This window comes from Piliocolobus tephrosceles, chromosome 11, assembly GCF_002776525.5.
Source record: "Piliocolobus tephrosceles isolate RC106 chromosome 11, ASM277652v3, whole genome shotgun sequence".
NCBI classification, from domain to species: domain Eukaryota; kingdom Metazoa; phylum Chordata; class Mammalia; order Primates; family Cercopithecidae; genus Piliocolobus; species Piliocolobus tephrosceles.
The window spans coordinates 30,895,502-30,907,958 of NC_045444.1; positions in this window are offsets into that span (position 1 = coordinate 30,895,502).

Below are 12,457 nucleotides of genomic sequence, written 5' to 3' on the forward strand. Positions count from 1 at the left end.
AAGAAAGAAAGAAAGAAAGAAAGAAAGAAAGAAAGAAAGAAAGAAAGGCATCTTACTTGAGAAAAGGCAGGGGGAAATGTCTACTTAAAATAATTATCGAACATTGAGAGAGGGGCCTGAATGCAGATCCTCAGATAACCGTGTTTAAAATGTAGCTCAAATGATCATTGCATATTTAGGGTGAAGGTGGCTTCCTCTAGATCTGTAACAACACAATACTATACTGTAGTGACAAATAACAACTTGATCTAGTTTCTTTCTTAAGCATCTCAACTTAAAATAGTACCATATGTTGCATGCACAATTCCTACACCCAGTGTCTTTTCTTGATACAGTGCTCAGGGAAACCGGAAACCTTTTAAATATATTTTTTGGGAAGACAGAATAAAGTTGTGGTTAAAAGGAAAGGAGGTGTACCAAGGCCTTTACAATTATAGATACTGAGTTTGTATTCTGCACTGTGTGGAAAGTATTTTGTAGCATTTCTTCTCAATAGTATAATTTCCTTTGAGATCTAGTTTCAGAGCCATAAAAAGGGCTTGTAATTGAGGAACTATGAGGATGCCGTTCGTAACTAAGACATTCGTGTTTATAACAACATGTGTCCTTTTAAATGTTGCCAGGTGTTGAAGCTATTATGCATTGTAGACTATAATTTTTAGTATGTAAGTTTTCAGAACAAAATGGTGATATGAATCTCTTTTTAAAAAGTTTAAGGAAATGAATAGTTATGGGCAGGCAATCTGCTTAGAACATTTTTGTGCTAATCCTGAAAAGGGGCTATGTTTTCCATGAGATTAGTACTATCACATTGGTAGTATGAGTTGTCAAAGATTATATGATGTCAATTCATGTTTCTTACGTTTCAAGGTGGTTTGCCTATGTAGAATGAAGTCTCTGGTGCAATACATTCTGGAAAGATTATAATACACGATAAACAGGGAACGTTTTGATCTAGAATGCTTCACCTTTATATTTCTTGTAATCCCCTGAGCATTTTCACATGATCAATATTCTGGCCTTTAAGTTAGTTGTGGGGAAAATTATATGACCAAAGTAGACTTTACAGCACATGTCGCTGTGTCTGCTTTATTGAAACAAGTTAACGGAATAGGGTCATTTGCTGTTTGCCTTTGGGGACCTCTGTCCATCTGGGTCTTTTGCACTCTTGTGGAGACTCGTTCCAAAGGGTCAGATACTCAGCACTCAGACCGATGGCAGGAACCAGGTGTTAAAAATGGAGGCTGCATGTGTAGTTGAGCGCTTGACACGAAGGCTATTTCTGTCAGCTTCTGTGATTGACTATGCTACTTGTTTAAGTTGTTCTTTCCCAGAAGGCTCCTGGAGGATTACTTTGTGGTCCTTATTGACACCTTTAAACTTTCAATAGCCATTATACTTACACTTTTTTTTATCCTGTCATAACATTTTCCATCAGAATTATATTGATTTCCTTTTGTGAAAAATATAATAATCCTCATAGTGACTGAATTTTTCTATTTCTGCCAGAAAGAAAACTATTAAAATGCTTGCACGTCTCTGTCAAACTGATACTATGCATTTAAAATACTTTTGTAACAATAAATACCACACAGGCATATGTATCCAGTAAAGGGTTTCCATTTTTACGACACTTGCTTCTCAAAAACAGACATATTCTTTAAAGGAAAGAAAAAAAGTTGCCAGCTCTGAATTGATTGACATTTGTTTACTTAACTCTCTCCTTTTGAAAGCCTGCACACCTATTTCAACCTTGAACAGTTTCCAACTGTGGTATACTGGAACATTTTTTCATTTATTAAGTTCAGTGTTGCCAACCCAAACAAAGTATAATCAGCGATGATCCGAGCAGACCAAGCTGTCTAGCACCATACAATGTATCTGCATACTAATTTCCAAATTCCCTCACATTTCCAGAGAACTAATGGGATCATTTTCATTCTGTTACAGCAACTCAACAGTTACTGAATCACCATCTGTGTTTTCGTTAACCTGAATCAGATATGAATTCTGTTATTGCAAGGTAGAGCAGCTTGTTTAATGATTCTTAATCTTTTCTTTAATTAAATCATGCAGCCAACCTGAAAAATCTATCTTAATGCAAATTAGGAGCTTTTTTGGCATTCGCTTACAGTAATGCACTAATAAGGTTAATTTATGAAGGTTCTCTTCCAGTCTGTACAGATGATATTTGTTCACTGCATATTTTTAGCATATTGTCCCTTTTTGTAATATTTTAAGTAATAAAAACATAGTTATTTTTCACTTACACAAATGAGAGATACTGTAAGCAGCACTCTCTGTTAACCAAAACTAAGTACAAAAAATATAAAGAATTCTAAGTAAGAGGGGAATTCATTTCACTGAATTACAAATGCCATTTCTCTGGAAATAACTGTCTCTCTCTCTAACCATGTTTAGGTTCTTAGATGTATGAGAGAAGGCACTGAATAATTAGATGAAGTATATCCTTGGACTATTTTTAGCCCTTCGGACATGAGGTAGTAGTATGAAAGGTAAACCAAATATCACAAAGTCCAATTAGAATTTATCAATACGTAATTATTATGAAATGCATTTTGATCATCTCAAAATACTTGTTTTCTAAATAAATTCTTTATTTCAGGTAGACATCATGATTAATATTTCTTGTGGTGCTAAATTCAGTGATAAACACACAATCATGGAGCTTGAATAGATAAGAAATAGTATGGGCTAAGAAGAAATGGCAAGTTGTGAGAATAGTGAGATTAAAATTTAATGAATTAAAAAAAATCTAACCTTATAATTCTAGTATTTACTTACATGACTTTTCATTATGAGCCTGATTTATCATATTATGTTGCAAAAAAAATGTCATTTCATAATCAAGACATAGTTAACTACTGTATTTACTAAGAGTCTTTAAATTTAGAATTAATATTTGATTAAATAACACCGAGTTAAGGTAGAATAAAAATCATTAGCATAAATTTGTTATGGTGAGCATAAGAATATTGAGAGCCACACATATGTGAGGCATGTTACTCATGCATATGTGTAAGTATGTGAATATAAACAATATATGAGATCTGCCCTTAAAAACTTTAGAATTTATTAGAAGAATTATCAGCTTTGCACCCGCAAGGTTTGCTAATGTGATTTTAAGTGAGGTGTCAGTATTTTCTTAAGTATTTGTATCTTCCTTGTATGGTTTGGCCAATTTGCACAATTTGTCTACACTTAGGTTAGATTCAGGCAAGGATGAAACATTTAGTAAGACTATTAATAACACGTCTTACATTATACTTTGAAATGTACTACAGTAGGATGCTTTTAACTGGTAAAATAAAGTGTATAACTTTTATTTTTATTTTGAGTTCATCAGCTATTCTCATGATATTTAAACTCAATCTCTAAACAGCTATCAGATTAAATACACTTTAATATTAACATTAAAATCAATTTCTCTAGACCATAACTGCATATCAGTTATTTTCAAAACTCATTTTCAAAACACAATTTGTATTTGTTACTTACATGGAAAATCTAAGTTTTTAAAAAAGCATTTTGCAAAATTTTATTATGGGGCTCTGAAGTATGAGTATGTCATCTATCCCCGAAAGCACTGGGAAATAGTATAAGTAAAAAATGAGTGCTGTGGCCTTAAAAATGTAATAAATTGTAGAGCATATTGCATTGGTTATGACTAGGCCCTTAAGCCTCCTACCTCCTTTATCCATAGTACTAATATATGCAATTTTGACCTATGGTTTTATATCTACTAAACTTTGAAAAGATAAAAACAAGCTAATAAGTGAAGTAACAAATGTATTATTGCCTTTAACTTCTCAAGTCCAGTATAGCTGTTGACCGTATTTATTATATCTCCAGGTAAAATTCAGTCAAAGGGGAACTAAGCCTAACAGAAAGCATCAGTCATTTAGAACATAATTATGTAGCTTAATTATAATTAAAATCAAAGAAAGATACTAGTGTTCAATTGCCACCAGCAAATGGAATAAAGTATTTCAAGTATTTTGGGTCAGAGATTAGAAGATATATAGGCATTAAAGTAGCGATGTTCTTTGGCATGAGTGGAATCCGTATATTTGAATCAAAATGGCACAGAAATAGTTTTATCTAGCAAATTGACAAGTTGTATTGCCTTTTTATTTCTTTGAGGCAGAAACTATAAAATACTGAATTATTACCTTACAGCAAACTGCTATTTTAAGAATTTTAAACTAATATTGACTGCTGTCAGATCAGTTTCTAGATTTATTGAATTAAGAAGTAGATATAAACTGAGGTGAAGGCAAGGTCATGTCAATATTTATCTTGTGAATCAATAAATGTTGATACTAACAAAAAGTGAAGCTCAATGAACATATGATTGATGGGAGGAGGAAAAATCTGATAAAAAAATTGTAATTTTCAAATTTCCCTAGCAAATTTAATGTATCAGTTTCAAATATTTTTGGATAATATTTACCCTAAAGGTATAAAGGAAAATATTTTGAAATAATATTGCTAAGAACATAGGCTATGTAATATACATACACACATACATTGTCCCTGTCTTCAAAAGACAAATGCTTTTCAATCGTATTGCATTATTCCATATTAAGATTCTTTCCTCCTTTTAGCTTTTATTGGAATCTTGCTCTATTTTCAATCCAATGTCACTGGAAATGTAGTTCCTGAGAATGAACTGTAATTACTTGGCTTACGTGTGTGTTATTCATCTTTAAAGCTCTCATGTGCAACAAGGTACCTGACATACTATAGACATCCAAATATTTTATTAAGGAAAAAATTTGTTTTCCCATAGTTCCAAATTTCAGATTCTTGAGACTCCTTCACCCCTCAAATCAGTTCCAGATCATTGAAAGTTGGTCAGCTGTGGGTAGGGAAATATGTAAGAAGGCCAGCTATGGGTAGGGAAATACATTAAGGCCATCTATGAAGGCCTTGATGGGTCCAGCTATGAAGGCCAGCTATGGATAGGGAAATATACAAGAAAAATCCATAAAATCTGTGGTCTGTGTTACCCACATTTTTGTTTCATCTAATGTGAGATGACAGAACACACTTGACACTGAATAGTGTTTAGAAAACATTGTGTAGGTAAATAGAAATTTGGCATATTGCAAAATACATGCTTGAAACCTAGAGATAGAAACTGTGGTCACACCTGAGGAGATTTCTGAAATCCTAAGTAAAAAGGATTCCTGAATAGGGGTTCCTATATTCCAGACTGCCAAATCAACAACCTAAGAAGACAGAGAAGAGATGAACACATTCTTTGTCAGAACACTTCTAAGAGAAAATACTTTGAACAGAAAACTGATGGTCACATAAAAATATATGCAGACAAATCTATAGGCTTTTATTTTAAAAGTTTAGGCTAGAATATGATCACCAATATTATAGATTGTCAACTTATCTTTTCCCAGCCAATAGGAAAATTGCGTTTGTCTCAAATTTTACATCATATGTAAAAACTGTTCTTTATACATATGCCACTTTCTACCATCTATATTATATACCATATCTATAGGTTTCTCAAGGCAGGAAGCATAATTTATGTGATCTTTCTATTCTCTTCATTGCCAAGAAAAGTGGTTTGCACATAGTAGGTCCTCATTCAACAAATGTGGGTTGAATGAAACATTTTTATAATATATCACTACAGTCTTCAACTGCAATTGGTTGTTAATGGATTCTTTGGTAAGATGTTTCATCACCTAGATATTTATGAAAAAAGACACTACTTCATTTGTTAGAATGAAAATTAAATGAGTTAACCATCTTCTTGTGTGTTCTCATAGCATTTTCCATATTACTGTATTGTAATGTGCATTACAATTTAAAGAAATGTTTATCTGTCAGTGTCTTATAGTAAATCATGGTCTTCTCAAGGAAATAGACCATGTTTTCTTTTCTTTGTTTCTCAGGGCCCAACATATACCTTCTGTGTAGTGAGGACTCAACGGTTGATAAAATAGAATCCTCAAAAACGTGTGATAAATGAGTTATTACAATAAAACCTTCTAGTCAATGAGAAGGGAAAACGTTTTGGACTGCTTCTCTTTGCTAGGAAGATACCTACTTAATTTGCGAAAAGTGGGAGGGAAAGATACAAGACTACAAATTCTCTGCTTTTAATATGTTATTTTTTATTTTGTTCCCATTGACAGACTTATCAGAGTCTTTTGCACATAGCTGATTCACTTTGCAGTAAACAAATTTCTATAGGTTTACAGGTTCAGTGAAAAACTCTATATTTTAGTGTGAATGCTAGGAACTTTGAAGTTACTTGAATAACACTTACTTGAATAATCCAAATGCAAACTAATAGGGTTTGAATACATTAAAAAAACAAAAGAATGCAGCAAACTTGAGACTTGTATCACTGTGGGGAGGGGAGGAGAAGAAGAAGACAAACATTTCATGTTGCAGACGTTTATTGTTAACCTGACAACCAGTTCTAGTACACACATCAAAACACTTCTTTCAAACTCTGGCTTTATGCTTCACTGAGAGGCAAAGATTATGTGTTCTTCAAAGTGTGGTCTATTATTTATCATCTAAACTAAAACACTTTCAAGAGGTAAAGGGGGCACTCTTACTAATAGTATATTTACTATTGGTGTTAGAGGCAATGCTGGGACTATCTAGTCAAGCCAGGACAGATGATAAGGCTGTGTGGACCACTTGTGTTAACATTGTCTAGGTGCTTATCTGAAAATGTGAATTTGGGACTCAACACTAGTCTCACTGAATCAGAATCTCTAATATTGGAATGGGACTTTGAATTTGAACAAGCACCTCAGGTGGTACTAATGTACACTGATATTGGGGAAGCTGGAGTTAAAACGATAAACCAAAAAAGAGCATGCATGGCCAGACATGGTAGCTCATGCTTATAATTCCATTTCTTTGGGAGACCAAGGCAAGAGGATTGCTTGAGGTCAGGTTTTCAAGATCACTGGGCAACATAGTGGGACCTTGTCTTAAAAAGAGAAAATTAGCCAGGCATAATGGTGTGCACATGTAGTCCTAACTATGCGGGAGGATCCCTTGAGCCTGGAAATTTGAAGTTACAGTGAGCTATGATCACACTACTGCACTCAGGCCTGGGTGAAAGAGTAAGACACTTTCTCTCAACACAAAAATAAAAATAAAAATAAGTGAACTCAGAATGAAGAGGCAGATTGTAACACTTCATACTTACCCATAACATACACTTTTACTTCTTACCATACCTGAATATGTTAGACTTATGATTCAGGAATATTTGCCAGATTCATAATATAGAATGTTTTGGTGGGACCTTGAATATCCTTTGATACATTACAAATCCCCTATTTTATACAGGTTGTTCATAAACTCAGGCTGAGTGGAGATGAGAACTTGGGCCTTAATACAAGCGGCAATGCTTTGCTCTATACTACCATCATCTCCTGCTAACTAACCCAAGAAAAAATTATGGGAATGAAACAGGAAGAATTTAAATAAATTGGTTTATTATAACTCCCACTCCCAATCCTGGGACCCCAAAAACATTATCTATATTTAAAGATACAAAGATTCTGTCAAAGAATGAAGGAAAATATAAAGAGTTTTGAAAGCAGGTGTTTTAAGCTCACATTTTTTAAACTGAAAATAAACATTTAACTTTAAGAACACATTATTTTAACTTAAAATATATTTGAATGATTCAAGGAAATATATTATTCAGAAAAAAATATATTCCGCATCTCTGACTATTGCACCCATCCATCCAGTGACATATTTACAGTGAATTCTAGCTAGCCTAGAAAAGGTGCAAGTACAACATCAGCCAGAAGGAAAGGCATCATTTCATTTATATTTAACTTTTCCAAAACATGACTTTTCTTGTTTTTTCTGAAGAAGACTTATCTGCCAAGAAATGAGCAAGGGTAGGAACAATCTAGTGTAACAAAAAGCAGGTTGTTTTCTTAGCATCAATTGTGATGTATGCAGATTTTTATATTTGAAATGAAAACACGAAAATTATAGCTTAAATGATTAAATATTAGTTGACCCAAAATAAAAGAAATAAATTCACCAATTGTAGTTTCTCAAAGCTGAGAGGACTATTTCTCATCCAGAACAAAAAAAGGCACCATTTGTTTGATATCATTTTGATGAATTATTAATTTTATCACAGCTAAGATGACAGCTAATATTAGAACATTGAATTATTAATTTTCAAATGTGCAATAAAAAGGCAGAATAAACACAAACTGAGATGTATTTTACGTAGGGGTTACATGGCTCACTTATTGTATTTAAGAAAAAATATCAAAGGAAATCAAAGAATTAAAAATCTTGTCAACACTTCTGATGAATTATTTTACTTGTTACTTTACATGCCATTTTAAAATATGAAGCACAAATAACATTATGTATTACCTGATAATAAATGTGATTATTGAGCATTAAAGATATATGTTATCCATATTACAAATCATCTTTGTGTAGTTGCTAGTACGATAGTTGAATTACAGAGTCATAATAATAGTGAGAAACATCTGTGGCCTTAAAGGATTCACCTCTAATCCTCTCAGGATTATTTTATTGAGAGAGGCAAACTGTTTCTTCAGAATAGCTTTGAGTTATTTTTTAGCAATTTTTTTTTCATAAGAGTTATTTCTGTTACCTCACAGACTAATGCTTAGAGAGGTCCCAGTCTTCTTCAAATGTATAGTGTTGGTGAAGTTGCAGTCCTAAAACAAGGACAGACTCTCTGCAGTTCCATCGCACTAGGGGCCATTGCTGATTGTTCTGTCAAATAGCGCCTCATAAACATCTCCCAGACTCTTGAGCCTTCAAAGCCTTAACACTTGATTCCTAAATATGAAACCATTTCCATAGTGTTGGCATCATAAGCACTCAAGCAATGCAGAACAGAGCCACTGCTCGGGGCACAGAGACAGTTAGAGGAGGTGGAGAGGGGGCTGTAAGGCAAACAGACTGATGGATAATTTTGGGACATAATTCTCTGGTGGGAGAAATAAAGCTCTTGTTCATCCCAGAGTTCACAAGGATTTAATCCAGATACAAGGTGAATTCACTTCCATTAAAAAAAAAATTCTCTTATTATGGGATTTTCTATTTAGGTGGAAGGATCAGAGAGTATGAAAAAGAGGAAGTTTCACAGTAGAGAGATTTTTTTTTTTTCCATTGGAGCAAGACCCCAAAGAGGAAATGATATGATTTATACTTCATCTAATTTAGACAAGAATGATTTGAGCCATCAATGCATTTGTGATAATGATATTTAAGGCAATGTTTAGTCACTAGTTTTACACACCATGATGGCCACATGTGCTCTCACTGAGGGTCTGTGTAAGCTGTCATAAGACTTATTAATAAATTATATTATGCTATTTAATAATTAAAACATATGTTTTATATGTTAGAATACCCATCATCAAGTAACAAATTTCCTAATAAGCCAGCTCACAAATGAAACAAGAATATCTGGCCTTTTGTTCTAGGCCCTTGTATTCCCATCAGTTCTGTAAAATAGATTTTATATATGTAACTTTTTTTTTTTTTTTTGAGACAGAGTCTCAGTCTGTCATCCAGGCTGGAGTGCAGTGGCTCTATCTTGGCTCACTGCAAGCTCCGCCTCCTGGGTTCACGCCATTCTCCTGCCTCAGCCTCCTGAGTAGCTGGGACTACAGGCGCCCACCACCACACCCGGCTAATTTTTTGTACTTTTAGTAGAGACGGGGTTTCACCGTGTTAGCCAGGATGGTCTCGATCTCCTGACCTCGTGATCTGCCTGCCTCGGCCTCCCAAATTGCTGGGATTACAGGCGTGAGCCACCGGGCCCAGCCATATGTAACTATTTTTTTAAGAGATTGAGTAACTTGACCAATATTACATCACTAGTAATAATTCAAATGCATTTTTGTGTTAATACAAATCTCATTTTGCAGATCATACACCTCCTTTTTGAAAATATACAATGTATTTTAGGCTATTAAAATGTCTGAGAAATCTTATGATATTGTACATATTTATATAATTAACTAACAGGTTCTCCCAACAGTCCTATGTACTATGTACTATTATTATCTCACTTTTACTTGTATGAACTCTGAGACATAAGAAGTTAAATACATTTCTGGTTACTGAAAGGGCTAACTTTGAACTCAAGGTATTTGACTATCAACCAAGGTGTTGTATTACATTCATGTAATGGAGTAGATTATGTTAATATAGGTATGCATAACCCAAAACACTAAACTGAAAGTGTTGAAAAATTAAAAAGAGACAAACAGGTTCTGTGACTCCTGGATTCATCAGGAAGAAGATATTTGAGTTGCTCTCTTTAAATAGAAAAGAGTTGAGTCAGCTTTCTTTTAGAATATGGTGGGTTCTCTCTACTTTTCTTATGCTTAATTTCCATTAATGGGCTCCCAACCTCTCCTCCTCTTCCTGGCCTTCCACATAATGGAGTCTATAAGTTGCCCAGAACACTGAGTGCCCGTGGAAAGGCCTGTAACCCTGTATTACCTTCATGCCTGATAGGCTCAACACAACTTTATGCCTTGAGAACATGAGGATCAATCTACTCATGCTCTTCATTGATGTTTATGTCAGTTACCATGATAAACCCAATTTCTAATTCGTTGTCTTCTATTCCACACATCTCTCTGTGTCTGCTCCTATTTCTATCCCTTCCTGATGCCTAACACTCTTCCACCCTGCCCTCTTTGACTCATAGCCAGTCTTCCGTGCATCTCCTCATAGATCTATCCTCAACTTCTTCTTTGAATATTCCCCTTACCTTATTGTTATAAAAAACTTCCCTTTATAACTCTTGCCTGCAGGTACTTTCTTCTCTTCAGCCCTCTCAGTTGGTGCCTGATTTTGCTCCCACTCTTCTCCTCTTATTGAGTATGAAGGTTGTGTACATGTTTTCCTTGCTCAACTACTACCTCATTTTCCTCCAAGAAAACACCCAGCTTTCAGTTTCAAATCATCAGACAACCCCACCCACTCCTCCTCCAACTTGCAGCCCTTTACAGATGTACTGGGTCACTCTCTCTCATTGCTTAAAGGTTTAATTTCTAAGTTTGCTGATATTTTCTCCAGCAATACTCCTAACATAATTTCTAAGGAATTTGATATCTGCAGAGTCATAGATGATCTTTCTGATTCCCTGGCCTCTTCATTCCTTCGCCTCTGCCTTTCCTCAGACACTCACTCTCAAGGTAATACCCTAGACTTTACCATTACTAGTATCTGAACTTCTTCCATAATATCATTTTAAGTCTTTCACTCTTGCAGAACCATGGCCTATCCTTACAACTGGTTTCTCAGTATCAGCAGTGCCTCAGATATGCACACACACACATATATATCCCACTCTTTGTCTCACTTCGTAGAGGCAGAACCTCAGCTTCCTTCCTTTGATGTGGAGCTTCTCTCCTATTATCTATTACGCTCCACTCATCTTATCACAGCAGTTTCCATGTGGTACTGTACAATAGTCTGTTTATATTCCCAACTATACTTACTTTCCATAAGAGAAGGGGGCGTTCCTGTATTGTTCATTCTTGAATCTCTACTACCACAGTTTACAGTCCATATAGTAATAATTAATTAAACTTTTTTTGAGTTCACAGATTTCAAGGAATATTTTGCTTGACATTGGCAACTTTGTGATTTTTGATAATCATATGGATTATAGTTTCACAGTAAGAGGATTGAAAGGAAAAAGTCAGAAATTATTCAGAGAAGAGAAGAAACTGTTCCCTTCATATGTATATGGCTTGAGGCATGAACCAAGGATACTTTTCTGGCACTTAGTGTTTATAGAGAGGTGAGGAGAATATGGGCCAAGGACCTTATGGAGAGATGATACTCCCCTTTTCTGCCTAAACAAAACAACCCTAAGTATATGTATCTATACTTCTTAAAGGCAAATTGAACCAATATCAAGTCCCTGGAAACAATCATCTTAGTACTTTTACTTTGGAAACTCAGTTATCCATGGGTTTGTTCATCCAGTTATTCAAATTCATTTTCAGCATGTATTCACTCGTTACTTATCACTACCACCCTTTTCCCACCCCTAACTTATTTCCATGGTCTCATGGTGAGCAGAATGACTTGTTTTGACAAATTAGATATTAGATGAATGTATGGGAGCCTCGAGACGTGCTTGCATTGTTGGGCTTGTATTCTTACCCTTCTGCATTTTGGTAGGAGAAAAACATGTCTTAAGTATATATCTACTTTTGGTCCAAAGAGGAGCAGAGACAAGTGGAACAGAGCTGAACCAAACATACCCTTGAAGCCAAATCACACCAAGTCTAGCCCAGATCAGCCCAACCATAAAGACCTGTAGCCTGTGCCTGAGAAATAAATAGCTGTCATAAGACATTGTGTTTGGGGATGGTTTTAATACACAATTATTGTTAAGAGA